The sequence below is a fragment of the Pezoporus occidentalis genome, unplaced genomic scaffold (genome assembly GCF_034315485.1).
Source record: "Pezoporus occidentalis ecotype Australia unplaced genomic scaffold, CSIRO_AGI_Poc_V1 ctg54, whole genome shotgun sequence".
Classification (NCBI taxonomy): Eukaryota; Metazoa; Chordata; class Aves; order Psittaciformes; family Psittacidae; genus Pezoporus; species Pezoporus occidentalis.
In genome coordinates, this window is record NW_026915877.1 from 2,492,634 (window position 1) to 2,509,717 (window position 17,084).

At 36.8% G+C, this 17,084-nt stretch overlaps 1 long non-coding RNA gene across 2 annotated transcripts in view; it reads right to left on the reverse strand.

The window, feature by feature from the left end:
* LOC134173669 (uncharacterized) overlaps window positions 1-15,819 on the reverse strand; it is a 43,556-nt gene extending 27,737 nt beyond the window's left edge. Inside the window, exons 1-2 of one of the 2 annotated variants that reach the window (XR_009968349.1) lie at window positions 15,575-15,819; window positions 15,171-15,293 (exon numbers count right to left, since the gene is read on the reverse strand). This is a non-coding gene — a long non-coding RNA (uncharacterized LOC134173669). Of the gene's footprint in view, window positions 1-15,170 lie in introns of both variants that reach the window. The other variant, XR_009968348.1, reaches the window with a different exon arrangement.
* Between the last annotated feature and the right edge of the window lie 1,265 nt (window positions 15,820-17,084).

Below are 17,084 nucleotides of genomic sequence, written 5' to 3' on the forward strand. Positions count from 1 at the left end.
AATGGTTTCCTATACAAAGTGCAAGAGAGGGGAAAGCAGGAGAAAAAGGACTAGTGTGCTGCACTCTTCCAGCTTTGCTGCAAAGATCCTTTTGACTTCTGCAAAACCAGTTTACATTAAAAGCAATTGTTTCAAAATGGCTTTAGAGATATAATTTGATTGCTGCCTGACTCATTGAGTTTGCCGGTAGAATCATAGAATAGTTAGGGGTGGAAAGGACCTTTAGATCATCTAGTTCCAAGCCCCCTGCCATGGGCAGGGACTCCTCCCACTAGATCAAGTTGCTCAAGGTCCCATCCAGCCTGGCCTTGAACGCTTCCAGGGATGAGGCATTCACAACTTCCTTGGATAACCTGTGCCAAGTGCCATTGTCACAGTAAAAGCAATGGGTTTAAAGATAAAAGACTATCCCTAGTTTCAAATTATTCCATCCCTGTCCCACATAACTATAGGATAGAATGGGGTATGATATTGGACCCTACATATTCAGAGCAAAAGCTAGTAAATACACTCACAGAAATAACTCCAAATATCAGCACTCATTTCAAATTATTGTAATTGATTGTTTGTGGCTTATATATTTACTTGGCTCAAACATTGCTCATTTGTACATAATTTTTCATCCATTAATTCTTCCTCTGTCTTAACTCTTGAGATAAGAAACAAAAGGCTGGTTTGACCTGGAAAACATGGTCTGTATAAAAACTCTAATAATTGAGATGGTTGAACCTAAAGGGAAGAATAAGCAGTGGTAAATTTGCACATAGATGGTTGGTAGCAGCAAAGACATTTTGTTTGTCCACTTCAAAAATAATAACTAGTAACAGGCTTGAACTGCTGAGAAGGAGATTTTGATTAGGTATTAGCAGAAAGAGCCTATAGAGACTGTGAAAACTCCATCACCGAAGATATGAAGAGTAATTTAGACAAGTATCTGCCATGAACGATTTAGGTATTGTTGATCCTGCCTCCTAGCTCTATTTCCTATAATATCTAAGCTCTTCCCTCTCTACTTGTATTGTTAATTCATACTTTGTTTTTACCATGACTAAAGTGAGAATAGTTTTGTATTTTTAAACCTGTACACAAAAAAAATATTCCTGTTCTTCATACTGTTTTCTTAACACTTCAGCATCAAGGAAATAATTAAGTATTTTTAAAAAAGTACAGTCTCCAGTAAAGCATATATATTTCATTTAGCAAATAACACCCATGTTAAAATAAACATTTTTCAATGAGACATACAAATGACAAATTAAAACTGAATAAAACCTGAATGGAATGAGTAAATAACACATGCCAGAAGCACTAAAACACAAAATGAAACTGGCATCAGACAATCTTTTTCAGATTTTTCAGATGATGCAGGGGGGTCTGTGGCGATGTGGAAATCTTGCTAAGGTCCTAATTTAAACTAAAGATTAAAATGAAGATGCAAAGATATAGATGAAGTGGTTTTGTTCAAAGGACAAACTATTAATTTCCGTGAAGAGTGCACATGAATTTATCTACATGATACTGCATTTATCAGAGATGGGTAAACCAGTCTTGGAAGTGAGAGACAAATGAAAGTGCAATGCAAATCAAAAACTACATATGAAATTTTCCTGAATTTTGAAATAGTTTGAATTACATTCTTGGGGCATTTCCAGAAATAGAAGTGCCCAATTCTCAAGTACAGCAAAGAAAGCAAATATTCCTACTGCAGCAAAATCAAAAATAGTCACAGAGCTTTCAAAAGCTCCTATCATCATTTCTTTAACCTTGTCCCTCTTGCCTGTGTGAATTCTCAGTCTGTGCTCCTCCATTCTACCCAAAGTGTTGGCATAAAATAAAATTAATGGCACTTTAATCATTCAGTCCTAGCCACACAGACCTCCTTCAGCTGGAACTACTTCAAATCAAGCTCTCCATCCTTCCTTTCTAGGCTTTTCAAAGCCTGTCTCACATTGAGATTTTTTTCTGCTTGACAAACATGTTCCATTTTGCATTTAGAGCTGAATATTTTCTCCTTCCTCATTTTTTTCCACCAATGTAAAAATAATAATCATTTTTAGAATTGTTTTTTTTCTATACACACCATTATATTTAGATTTCCATTGTTATTTCTATGTACTCTATAATCTACCTTCTTTGTACCTACCTCATCCTTCCTCAAATTAGCTTGCTACTGCAAATACTCCAATGTATTGGAACATAAACAATAAATCAACAAAATGTATTTCTCCTAATTTTTGAAACAGTCTACAACAGAAGTTACACATCAGAAGTGACTTGAAAAATTAGAATAGAAGGGATACATCAGAAAAATGCCTTATGTTTCCATTTTAGTTCCTCTTCCTACTAATATTCCCACTGCAGAATTTGCTCCAGGAACTGCTTGTTGGAGGCTACTATACACAGTATTTAAAATTATACAGTTTAAGCTGAAGTTTAGAAAAAGTTAAGAAGATTTGATTTCTAATCACCTAATACAAAAATCCCAATGTTTCATAATGACATCATACATAATAAGGTAAAATGGGATGCCATGTATCTGTTTCACACTATTCCCCTTTGTCTTATTAATCAGAACATATATCTGTATCACACTTTTTCTACTCTACAGTTAATTCATGTAGCCCTTTTTGTAATTCTTGATTCATCTTGACTTCAGGTTTTCACTACCTATCAGCTCATCAACATATTCAGCATAAAATTGGTTTTCCTTGTTTAAATAAATGTATTTCTTTAGCCTTATTGCCCTTATTTGCCTGTTTTAAGTGTGTGATTGGGTCATAACTAATTCCAAGAACCCACAAGAAATTTCAGTTGTGGCGTAATGATATTTCAATCATATATACTGAAGACACAGATTTTTTTTTTACTTTCTTCCCATTTTGCTCAAAATTCTTGTGGATCATAATGTTTGTCGTGAACAAAATTTACTTCATGTTTATGTACAGAACTTATTACATCATTGCCAGTATTACTTTACTTCAACCTCTCATAATAATGACTACTACAGCTGACCATGTGAGCGCATTATTTATCCTAAACATTTCTAGGAATAAAAAGACCCTGATTCCAGTCCAGCCCAGCCAGTGGTCTGTGCTGGCCATGCAGACATTTTCCTTATTGCTACCATCAGAACCCTGTTTATACCCAAACCCCTTACAGCATCTGTAGAGACTCACATCATTTCTAGTAGATGGTGGCTGACTGTTAACATGCAAAAATATCCCGTATGAGGTTTCTAAACAAAACTGCTGTACCAGTCTGAAAAATAGACTTATTTTTCATAAGTCTGTTTCTGTTGAATGTATACCCATCTCACCCCCTCAGCCATGAATAGGAATATTCCTCCCAGCATAAACTCTTCAGGGTACAAACTGTGCCTGCATCTATATTTGAAATTACCTAGCACATTGCAGCATTCCCCAAAACAAAATAATAATATGCAGACTGCAGAATGTGCTTCTCCAGCATAAAGCATCTGGTTTCACAGTTCATTAGAAGTTTCTTTTTCTCTTATGGCTTTGTGGATAACTTTATACATGCTATTTAGAGCCAACAGTAAATTGGCATTTCCAACGTCACAGTTTGAACACTTTTCAAAAACTACGGCAGACATACGTTGTGTTGGCTTTGTCAACTTATGTCCCACTCTCCTTGTTCTCCTGATAGTTTCCTGCATGCAAGAAACTGATGTTTTCAGTAAACTTAAATGGTTGCTTTTCAGTCCACATTTTTAACCACTTCTTTTATGTTCTCCATTACAGGCTGTTCAGGTTCCTGTATTGGGCAACACTACTTATACATGAGTGAGCTATGCATTTCTGGAGTTTCATGAGTTCAGGACTGCTTTGTCACCTTTATTTAGGGATAAATGATGTAGGGAATCCCTAACCTTAGGGATAGATCTGATTTATCCCTTAGTTCTTAGGTATGCTATGTTTTGTCTAGTCTTGATGCTTTTAGCAAAAGGTCTCCCTGATTGTTAATCAAGTTTTATGAATCCTTTGTTAGCAGCTCTCTCTGTCACTCTGCAAACACAACCACCACCTTGCAAATGCAGACAACAGGGCTCATCAGTTTTTTTGGTGCTGATCACAGGGGTGATATGTTGTCTCCCAGTTACCCAGTCACTCATTTAATACAACATTAATTAACTGTAGTGGGGATTAATTCCAGACTGGAATTTACATTCACTGTAAACCTCAAGCTTGCCACACCACCTCCCACCCCACAACCTCCTATTTGACTCTGGTAGAGCTAGAATTGGTCTGAATTCTTCAAACAAATTCAAAACAGCCTCTGCAAGTGTGTGGGTTTTCAACAAGGCTTTAACACAAACCAGCTTGAAGCAAAAAAAAACCACGCGGCAGGTTGCCAGGGAGCCTGGTCTATTCAGGCAGATGAGGAGATTCTGAGGACCTAGATCACCTTGGCATTAGTGCCAAGTCCCTGAGCATTCCAAATCTGAAGCTCCAGAGCAGTGGCCATGCTGCTGCCCTAGCCCTGAGCTTCTTGTCACTCTGGAAAATGGAGATGGGTAAATTCTTGCTCCATAAGAAGGCTTCGGAACATGATTTTGGCTTGGTTTCATAGCACTATTGCCTTCCCCAGTAGTTTCTTGGTGTGCAATGATGGAGCACAAAGTCAGCTTTGAAGCTCTATCTGATCATAAGGCTCTTTCTTCCAAAAATATCTAATTTACTATATAAATAACTATTCCCTTTATTTAACACTCCCCTAATTCTTCCATGATCTGCAAGCTTTAAGAGGAAAGGGTTTTTTTTCCAGGTCATTATTCACATAGTGAAAACGCATTACGCCATGACTAGATCCTTATGAGGTGTTGCTGAAAACATCCCAATTACTTTTCGCAATGAGTTTACCAGTTTTAAATCTGTTTAATATGGGGTACACTAATTTTTTATTGTATCAAAATGCCATGCTGTACTAAGTCAAGTATATGATTTTAAGTATATTATGACAGCTCAGTAAGCTTTATCAGTCTCTTTAGCTCAGATCTTTGCTCCCAGAGCCTGAAATCCTAGAGCTAGTTGCCTGCCAAACTTTTACATGTATCTGCAATTTTTACCATGATCAGTGCCAAGACTCATCGTTAGCTGAAAACAGTTCACACTGTGTCTTATATACAAATCAAATGAGGGGCAATTAAATAAAATAAGTTAAGCTTTATTAGAATTCAGATGTGGGGTGTACTGCCGGTTTGCCTTTTTTATATTTTTCTTTTTCATTGTGCTTTTATTATTTGGTGTTTTTTAAATAAAACTGTCCTCACAGAAACTATTCCCTCTTGGAAAAATACCCTTTTTCAAGAAGATAATTTAAACTCCTTTCTTATGACAAACCCACTCTCAGTTTCAAAGGAGTCCACCTTGAAAACTGGTATCATCAAGTTTATGACTATTTCTAACATAGTCAAGGAGCAGGAAGATCCCTTGTAAACAGATCTTTAAATGCAATTAGGTATCTAAAGATAAGATTTCTCTCTCCTAGGACTCTCTAACAGGTTTAGGTTTTTTATTTCTTTCAACAAATCTCTAACTAGCAGTAAAAAAAGCCTTTTTCTTGTGATTTTCTGGTTTGTCTATCACCAAATCATGGCAGCTCACAATAAAGGCCAGGGGAGGAACAAGCTGGGAACCTCAAACCAGGTATATTTTCTAAACCACATCTTACTGGGTTTTTTCCTGCCTTGTATTATTAATTACATATTAAACCTGCCCTTATTTATCCAAGAGCCCAGGATCACATGATGCTTTAACACCACTGGAGATGCTGTATCCTTAAAGTCTGACCATTTGACAGCAGGTGGTGGTGACCATCTACAGAAAAAAATGGCTTTATGGCAGGGTCAGAAAATTTATATGGAATGAGCAGTTAAAATTTTCATTTTTCTATGTATTTAAATCCCTTTGGTTTAATTAATGATTTCTAGCTTCCAGGGTTTGAGAGCTGCACATTAGTTTTGGTGGTGGTGTGTTTGTGGAAGTGCAAAAGCACAGGAACATTACAGGGACACTCATCTCCAATAATGGGACACTCATCTCCAATAATTCCATTTATGCATATTTATATATATTAAAAAATACATGTATGTGTATGTGCAAATATAACTTCTCTCTATACTAGTTTCCATTGTTGTTCAATTTTTGCCCCATTTTTCTACAAGTATATTTTGCTCAACTAAGGAAAAAAATCATATGATTTAACTAAAGAAGTTCAAAAGTTTCAACTACAGTCCGTATGTCTGGATGTACTGCACTAATACTAATACATGTTTCCAACAGGCAATCAGTGTTCCCATTCACTCCAGGTTCAGTATTTCCATGGTTCTGTCCATCCTGCACAATACTCGTGTGTGGTTTGTGGTACAGTCAATTCTAGTGCCTCTACTTGCTCAACCAAGGATATATTATACTTGTAGCAATTAGATTTGACTGTAAATCAGCAGAATGGAGATTTCTCCCAATCCCATTTACAATATTCTTGAAGAAAATAGGTATGCTTTCCAATCTTATTCTCCCTTACGCTCCATTATTATATAAAATGGGCCCCAGAAGCTATGCATAACTATAAAATGATTATGATTTATCTGGGTATTTTGTTCCTTTAATATATTATGCCAATTGTCCTAATTCAACTAAGTAATTCTGCTAATTTAACTTTGGGGTTAATCTTGCTTTAAGAACACTTTTTGCTGAAGACCACACTCAGTGGATGCATTTTCTCATTTCCAGACCTGCATGTAACCTTTAAAAAAAAAAAACACAAAAAATCAACAAAAGTTTCTAGCATATCATGTGATCAATAGATACAAGTACTTTCATTTTTTAAATTAGTCTAAGGCTATTTTCCTTTTACTGTTGTATAAACAGGGAATTGAAGGGTAAAATAGTTAAAACTTAATGCTATAGTGCTAATGTGGCTTTTAAATCACGTCAGCAGCAATCACTGCATTATAATTAACAATTTATTGAACCAGCAATAAAATGAACATCACATTACTTCTTAAAGCAGCAGAATAAAATGGCTAATAAATAGCATAAGCCAGACAAATTGCAGAGTAATAGAAATTTTCTTAAGATTTATAGTGTGCAGAAAGATGGATGTGCTATTAGTAGGAGCTCCAATACTTGACAAAATTCTTTTGCAAAGACATAGTTACTATGCATGTCAGAGTTCACAAGTCTAAGTGGTTTATCCAAATTTCAACTCACTGCTATTACAGTGGAAAATACTCATTACAAGGTTTTGTAACTGCAAGCAATGTGTACATTTGCCAACATTCAAACTGCTACTGCCAAAAAGATACTAAAATATTTTCTAAACTGTCAAATAACAAGTCTGTTAGCTTAATCTGAGTCTATTTTATACTTCACAGGCAGTAAAAACTCCTGGGCCCTATCCTGATGTCTCCACTCAGGCAAAACTTTCCTTAACTTCAGTACTTAAAAGTTACCAGGAGTTTCTGCCTATGAGAATGGCTGGCTTGGGCCTGACTTTACAAGGAAAATTCATTAGGGAAGAAACAGATATTCAGTGAAGCTGGAAGCTCAGCTAAATACCTCATCTCTATCAGGGCTGAGGTTACTGACAACACAACCGTGTTGCGTTTTTAATGTTCCTGCTGTTAAGTTGTGTTGTGATTCGTCATGTCAAAGTGTCTTTCTTATGTTCTCATTTCAACATAACAGATGCAGTTTTACATGACATGTCACAACATGGAGCATCAACTGGAAAGAGTCTAAGAGAGCTCTTTCTATTTCTTTTTTTCAAAAAAAAAAAAAGCGAGAAAGAAAAGAGAGGGAGATTAAAAACCTTGCTATGCAGATTTTGTGAGCAGACAGTATATTTAATCACTCTAAGGAAAGGACCTTCAGTCTTTAGCTTTAAATTGAAATATATCGGAAGCTAACTCATGTTCAAATTTCATATGTATTCTACATACAAATTTTAACATGAAATCCGGAGTTAATCTCTGCAGTAATTAGCTGCTAAAAAAATCGAGGCTGATAAGAACATGCAGGTATTTAATAATGCATTACTCTCTGAACCTTGAAGATAAATTACAATTAACTTGCTGGTTAAAGGTGTTGATTACATTATGAGATTACTGTTTTACCATTTTCAAATAAAGCAGTTCTAATGATGGTGCATTTCGACAGAAATGAAAATGGGGTGAATTTGAACACACGCCATGAACACAAACCCACTCACATGTGAGGAAATTACTGGCTACAATCATTCTATAGTCATGGTGCCCATATATGCTGGATACACTAAAACAATTCTAAAAGACCATCACAGCTGTCTGACTGAATGGGTAAGCGCCAGTCTAGCTGCACTGAAGTCATTATTTACACTGAGACTTGGGAGTTTGGTCTCCACACATCAAAGCAGGATTTTACTAAGCCTCCGTTCAACAGAGCCTTGAATAGAAGAAGGTATTTTTGCCTCTATTAATAAAATCCTCTAACAGGAGGCTCTAAAGAAACACTAGCAATTGCCTCTTTGAGACTTGTAAACTTTTCTCTTTCACCCATCCTTGCTAAGCATCTGCAACACCCATTTTCACAGCTTATCCTACATTTTTGGAGGTGGTTGAAGCACATCCATTGAGCAGCAGCAACCACAACTCTCACCTGAATATCCAAAAAACCCCAAATTAATCTGAAAATGCCAAAGATGTAGATGGAGCCTCAAGTACCCACAGGACTAATGCTCATTAAAGTGATACCAAACATGCTAGGGTTTAGTTCATTTGACAAAATGCCCCAGTGCGTGATTCATCATGTCAACATTCTTAATTTCTGCAGAGTAGTGGGGTACAGTTCTTAATTAAAAGGGGAAGAATGTATTGCCAGCCCGAATGGAAAGTTCTCATATTGCAGGGTGCTTCATTCACCCTGAAAATCAGAGAAGGTACAGAGAGGAATAAACCACTCTAGCAGTAGACAGGAATAAACCGGAGCCACAGGGATGGTTTTTGCCCTAACATTAGTTCAGCTGTGATTCATTGCTGGCAGCAGCTTTTTTAATTTGCCCAAAGATACAAATTCTTCTGTATCAGCTAAAAGAGCTACCAAAGCATTCAATAATCTATTGAACATTAAAAAAAAAAAAAAAACTACTTGATTAAGAAAGTATTTAAGTTGTATGCCCTTCCCTCATTGCTATTTAAAGGATTCGTAATCGAGCCACATTTCACAAAACAATGAAATTGGGAATAATAACGGCACAACAAATTAAACGTATTTCAAAAGTAAGTCTGATCTCCTAATATTTTGAGGGTAACTGTTATTTACTACTATTTAACTACTGAAAAACTTGTGCAAGTCTTCTATTCCATGTTCAAATCACCCTCTCTAGTAATGATGGTTTTGAATAAGACTCTAAACTTTGGATGATTGTCCAAGTTGAAAGAACACGGTTAAGCAGCTGTGGTTGCTTACCACAAAAATAAATACTATCATTTAGTGTGAAGGGAGAAACATACGAAGTATTTGAAAAAAATTAAAAATAAACAAATGCATTGTACAAAAATTAAAAATTGCATAATTCCATCATCTGAAATCAGTATCTACGTTTCACATCATGCTGAAAGTTAGTACATGAAAGACCAAAGTTATTTTTTGCTGTATAGGTCATAAAAGAAACCAATATAAAAAAAAACAAAACAAAACAACGTATCTGGTGCAATTTTGCTATAGATAGACACCTTCAGGTCAATAGTGTGAGATGGACAGTCACTTATTAGAGTCATCGCTCATTATCACATCAAAGAGATTTCTCTGAAATTCTGGTGATACCTACACCCAGCTTTACCAAACATAGCAAAAAATCAAGATATCTCAACACAGGAAATGCATATCAGCATGGAAATTAATTAATTCCTTAATTCATCCAAACCACATCAAGTTCTGCACTATGCTCAGCTTGGTTCTGGTTTCAGTGAACTCCTCACAGCAGCTCAGCTTTCCCCAACCCTAAAAAAAATTTTAGAGTTTTTGGATTTGGAGGAGTATCATTTGTATATGTGTAAATGCACAGACACACACATTTCTTTTTTGGACACATAGGTAGATAAAGAAAAACTGTTAGTACATGAAGTGTAAATACTAAATGAGACAGATAGCTGCATAGTTTCATCTCTGATCTACATACGTTCTCATCACTATTACAGCTCTTTCACTGGCTATGCTGCCGACACCCAGCTAAATCCATGAGAAGTGCCCAGTTTGTGCTGGGGTGGGATATGCTTAATTAAAAAGGAAGTAAAGTTTTGCTATTACTATGTATATCTTCCATAAATATGTGCAGATATCTGCAGTATTACACATTAAATCTAAAGAGCATTGTCAGGTTCTTATTTTAACAGGTCTAAGTTGCAGGTGAGAAGGAACAGGACTGTAGTGAACTGATTCATAAAAAAGAAGCCACCTCTGTTTACCTCTGAAATTACAGCTAAGATTGTGGTGTGCTTCTGAGCTTGTATAGCAAGGAGCAAAGCAAAGGACATCAGGGAAACTCCTTTTTTTATCATCTCTACAAGCATGAAAGTGAACTATGGGTTCTGCATCCATAGAAGTGATACAAATAAGACAAGGGGACAAAAGTTGCTGCAAGATGACAGGCGGATGTAAGTATTCTACATGAAATATTGATGCTCCTGTATCATTTTATTGCATTCTATACATATAGATCATAAAGTATGGAGATTGTTCAAATTAAGCAATTCTGTTAATCAAAGCGTTCGGAATAAATGCATTCATCTTGAGCATATATGCTCTGTTTCTTTGAAATGTGGATCAGCCAAAGATGCTGAGCTGCCCGTGTTGGAATGAAGTGGGGTAGAGCCTAGAATCATAGAAACATAGAATGGTTTGGGTTGGAAGGGGCCTTAAAGCTCATCTAGTTCCAACCCCACCACCACAAGGTAGGGAAAACTTCCACCCGATCAGGTTGCTCAAGGCCTCGTCCAACCAGGCCTTGAACACTGCCAGGGATGGGGCAGCCACAGCTTCTCTGGGCAACCTGTGCCAGTGCCTAACCATCCTCACAGGGAAGAACTTCTTCCTAATACCTAATCTGAATCCACTCTCAGTTTAAAGCCATTCCCACTGTCCTCTCACTACATGAAGTTACAGCTTGTTTACCAGGGAAGTGAGAAAACATGCACATAAAGGAAACAGGCAGGGATCAAGGGTGAGAATTAGATCCTCTTTCTTCATTCTGAGTATTTAAAATATATTTAAGCCACATTTCCAGGTTTTGGTTGGAACCTTGCTCTTTTACATTACTCATAATGAAATACATGTTCATTGGATAGCTCTGAAATTAAGAGACACCAGATATCAGAAGACTTGCAGTGTCATCAAGAGAGGCCAACAATGTTTCACTAAACTTATTTCTTAAAAAGAAAAAGCAGCATCATTTGGATTAATGAAAAGACAGTAAATAAAAGCTTCAGTGGTGCATGAAAACACCAGTACAATCTCCCTGTATCTTTGCAGACTGTGCAAAATATATATATTTAGAATTTTTTAGCAAAATATATAGATAACTGAATCTGACTTCCTTTCAAGCTCTCCATTACTACATGAAGAATATGCATGACATATTTCTGTCAGCAAGCTAGAAAGCAACGTGAACGAAAGTATGCTCTGGAATACCCCAAGCCTGTTAATGGGACAGATTCCATCTTCAGAAGATGGCATTATACATACATAGACACTTTTATAAACAATGGGAATATGGATCACCTTCTTTGGGTTCTTCATTTTGTTTTTTTATTCCTCGAATATATTCTATGTGAAACAAAACGCTGCTTAACACATTGCTGCAGATATTGGAGGCATGAAAAGGTACAGTAAAGCCCTATATTTTAGATCATAGCTAGGAAGACAAAAGAAATGAAGCAAATTGAGAGTAAAGAGCTACATTATTTTTTTTTACCCAGAAAAAGTCAAAGGCTCTACCAAAGCTGCATATTTTGTGAAACAAAGTCAGAGACTAACATTGCTAAATTCAGCATGGAAGTGTTTAATTTCCCATAATTTAGCTTTCTGTTTGAAACAGACCACTGTGCCATGACAAGTACATACTAAAGGGGAATATGGAGGACATTTTATGACAAAAATGCTGTTTGGTAAAGTCTATGAAGTCTAAGTTTCCTGCTGATCTTACTCCAGACAATAACTGGGGGGAGGAAGAGGAACCAGGAAAAATGTTTATTAAAAATGACATTTGAGTTAAGAAAGCAAATTTTTTATAAGATATGAGTTCACCGAGGCTTTGAAAGAGGGTTTTTTTTAAGATGATCAAGTGATTGTCTTAGTAAGAAGCTTCATTAAATCTTTCTAAATCTGCAGAAATCATTTTAAAAACTTAACTAGTACTCACACACTTCTGCAGCTTAGACAAGTTAGCTATTTCTGAGATTAGCAAATTTTCCTTATGCTGCCATCTTGTGCCACACAATCCAAGCATACCCTAACAGAAAAAAGAAAAAGTGGGGGGAAAAGGGTGAAGGAAGTAAAAAACCAAACAAGCCACCACCTGTATATCTTTGGCCCACACAGCTGTAAAAATACCCTTCAAAATATAAGCAGGGCATACAGGGTAGAAAAAGTTTTGGCAGTGCCTACAGATAGGTTGGAACAACAGAGTCTTATGAAACAAGTCAGTGTTATAGAAAAGGGGAAGTTCATCTAAAATAGCATCACACTTTTGTTGCTATCTTGCAATATTTTCATCTTTAAATGCTTTTATTGCTAATAAAATTCAGTCTGACTCAACTATTGAGAACAGCAGTCCACCATGAGGAATCAGCAGGAGATGCTCCATCTGAAATCAGGCGAGTTCAGTTCCCAAGCAAAGTTCAGCACAGCTCTGCTGTTACTTAACTGCTTTTCTTTCTTTAAATTTCATCATTTACCCACAGCCAAGTAGATTCAAAAGTTATTTCAATTATGTGTTTCCCTTTACACTCACCTTGGCTTTCCAACTCCTAACATATTCGTTATGCCAACATTACTATTGTAGCATAAAATTCTTCACCCACCATCATGTTTTAAGAAGTCATATCTGTTCTGTCACTTCTGCCTTATTTATTTTTCTAAGAAGAAACTATTCAACTTTAACTACTGAAAAAAAAAATCACTAAATTCACCTAATGTATTTAAATAGTGGTTGTGGTAACAGTTAACAAATAGAGCTGTTTACTTATTTTGAATAACTTTCATATTTAATGGGTAATTTTCCTGACCAAGGCCCCCAAGGCTTTTCATGAGGACTAGTGCTCCATTAGTTTGGGTTCTGTAGAAATACAACATAAAATACAGGGGAGCGATGTGTACGGCTGGATGTGAGACAGTAAACTACACTGAGGCATCAGTAGTATACATGTGACAGACTTAACCTTTATTAAGTTTCCCTAGCCATTTCTGAAAGCTAGGAAAAGTACCGCTTTAAGGAAGGACGTGAAGGAAAATATTGAAATGCGATTGTGAAAGTTAAGGAATGCTCCTTCCAAGCATGATAGGACACACAGAGTGCTAGTTAATTTATTATGCACAGAAACACCACCAGGCTTTGTGTTCTTATGCTGTAGAACAATAAAAACCAAGCTGTCCTGTTTTGAGGAAAGTAACAGCAACATGACAAGAGTGCTACAATATAGCATTAATGATCAGTCTGACTAGTTGTGTAATGCAAGTAATAGTAAAGACGGCTCCACAGCATTATTGCCTCTTCTTCCTTCTACCTGTCTCTTAAAATACTACCCTTCTATTATCCTGTCCTGGCAGAAATTATATAAAATCTATATCTCTTATGATTTTTTTTTTTTTTTTTAGCTAAACTGCAAGAATCATCCTTTTTCCCGCTTAAGTCCCCCCTGTAAAGAACAGGTACATGCATGCTTTCCACCTCACATAACTTCTTCACTCCAAAACCCCTAAAACTCTCCCAAATCCCCCATGCTGAGAACCTAGACCAGATGATTTTTGAAAGCCTGCAAGGGTAGACAACCTCTGAGAAGAGCCTCCATGCACCTGATGTCATCATCCAGGTGGGGGACAACGCCTACAGAATTGCACAGGCCTTGGCATCAGCCGTATGGAACACCACTGGTAAATCGTCAGATGCTGGTTACACCTTGAGCAGTCATGTGCTATGATTTTTGCTCAGCAATTCAGCCAGTTTCACACCCACCTGGCAGGCAGTCCATGCACCCAGGCTAGATTTAATGCACTTGTTTCCCATCTCTAGGTTGCCTGAAAGCTGCCCTCTGGGTTTTGGAGTAGTTCATAATAATTGTGCAAAGTACGAAGCACATACGTAGCCCATACAAGCTTCCACAACTCTTCCCCGTGTTCCTGATTAATGCCAGGAAATAAAGATAATTTTTCTAGGAATGCGCATACTTGCGTATCATGTTTATGTCTATCAGGAGATACTCTTTATGAAAAATTAAGAAAATGCTGCTACAAGATTCCCTCATTTCCAAGTGAAATTTTGAAAAAGTGCACAAACTGGACACAGCACTACAAAGTTTTCCCAGAGACATTGATACTACCAAGAAACCAGAAGGACAATATTCTTCCCTCTATTTGTAGTATTGCCTATAATCTCTCACCTTCATAGTACAGACCTTTAGTATAGAATAAAGCTAAAGCAAAGGAGTTAAGAAATAAAAGTCTTTCATAGATGGTACAGATGCCTTCAGAACTACCCTTCCTGAAACAGATTTTAGGCCACAGCTTCTGCACTTGCTTGAAAAGGCAGAAAGACAGAAATAGCTTGATATTTACTAACATTAACTAGTTTATTGGGGCTATAAATAATTTGCATTGGTTCTGGGACCCTGTTGTTGTACAATAACATCAGACTGCTAAACCTAATCCATAGTTCACATCCGAGAAACATAAGGCAAGATGTCTTGGTCTAGCCAAGTATGAAAATAACATCACTGGGGAAAGATACCCAAACCGATAGGACCTCAAATCATGTTCCTGATTTCCTACCATACACGTATGACACTAAAAAAAAAAAAAAAAAAAAGAAAAGCCTTGGATTGGTGATATTATTATTTATATTAATTTAAACTACTGAACAACACTTCTAGTGTCAAAAGTATAAAATGTGGTGTTTACTTCTCACAGGATTTCACAGGAGGTTATACTCAAAAAGTGACTTCCAAAGCATGATGAGTTTTCATTCAGGCAACTTCAGTTCATATCACTACATCAGGAAAGCATTATGCACAGTGAAATGAACTACAACAAACATAAGGAATTTGGCAAAATTATCCACAGTACCTAAGAACAGATTTTGTAAATGACAAAAGGAATGGCAAACCATACCCACTCAGCTTTGCAGGTGCAGAACATCCTTAAGATTCCATGAAAGAAAGAAAAAAAAAAAGAAGAAAAAATGATAATAAAAAAAATTAGGACAATGTTTTCCTCATTTATGACCTCAATTATATGTGCTTCTGTGAGTACAAGAAAGAGGACATATCATTAAATGCAACTTGCACAGCAAACTAATCCTATACCTTGATGGAAACAAAACACCATGGGTATTGTGGCTAACTTGTAAGCAATAGCACAAATGCTTCTCTGGCAGGGCTAGGTTAGCTCAGCAGATGAAACCATTACTGCTTCCAGGTGGTAGTAGTGGGGGTGATGTCTTCTCAGTGCTCAAATAAAGGATGACAAGAAAAAAAAAACATGGCATAAATAATAAAGAGACGTGGGATCAGAAAGACATTATGTTTCAGATTTGTTTTAATGATATTTCACAATATTTCACAGTAAGGCCAGATGTTGCTCTCCCGTGTCAAAGAAGGCCAGTTGCTATATCTCAGATTCAGTATTTTCATCTATTTTAGTCATCTGTCTGCATTACTATCTGTCTACTTGGTACTGAGCTTACTTTCTTTTAAAGAAAGAAAGCATCAGCTCTTGGAGATGGACAATTCTTGCAACATTTTCACACTTACAGACATTACAAAGGTCAGCAAGCTGGGAGCTACCAGGTAAACTATTCCTTTGCACGTTCAGTGTTCCCATACTAGGGATGGGTTCATGGAAAGGAAGCAAGAAGTAAATATGTGATCCTCAAAGGCAGAGATAAGTGATTGTCTTCTGGTGGCCTTCATCCCACTACAGAGAAACAGAGGAGCTTTATTTCCTTTAAGAGGTGTAGAAAACTGGGAGCAAGAAGTCATTCAGCTGTAACCCAGAAGCGCAGGGGGCTTCCAGGTGACCTAAAACAGTTCAAATAAATAACTTTTCACATGGAACCAGAAGATTGATATAATGCTAAGAAGTCACAATTCCTTCAGATGGACAGAGCTATGGAGCACGAGCAGCATGAAGATTTAGGGATAATTGTGGGATCTTCAGAGCTCCAGCAAAACCTACACACCCAGCAGTTCTGGGGAGTACACCAGGTGAGCTATGAAGATAAATGTACTGAGTCAGCTGTCACTAAATAAAGATGGGACTCCTGTGATTACTGATCTAAGTGGACATTGGACTGGAAAATACAGCACTTTGTGTCCAGACGCAGCTGTGGCACAGTCCAGAAAGTCTTCAGTGTCTGCACTGCAGGCACCTTCTCCAGCTCCTTTTACAGAGCTGCAGCATCTGACAAGGCCATCCATCCTGCAATGCATTTGGGAAAAAAACTTAGACTTCAGGAGGGTATCTGTGAGCATTTTAATTCTGTTAAGATCAAAATAATGATAATAGTCAAAACAAGGATAATAGTCACAAAAAAATTCCCCCTCCCAAAAGAGTCCTAGAAATCCTAATTTACTGACTGGTAGCTAGTTTCACTAAACAGAAATATAGTAATTTAATAATCTTACCATAGCAGTTTTCAGTAAGGAAAATTAACTAATTCATTATCACTTATAATTTGCTGAGGCATAGCTGCCATATTTGTAAAATCAGCAGGTTCAGAAAAAAGCAAGTTTTTAATGAATGTTCTTTTTTTTCCTTTCTAGATACATAAATGATACAATTACTTAGCTCCCTCTAGTGCCAATTTCTAAAATA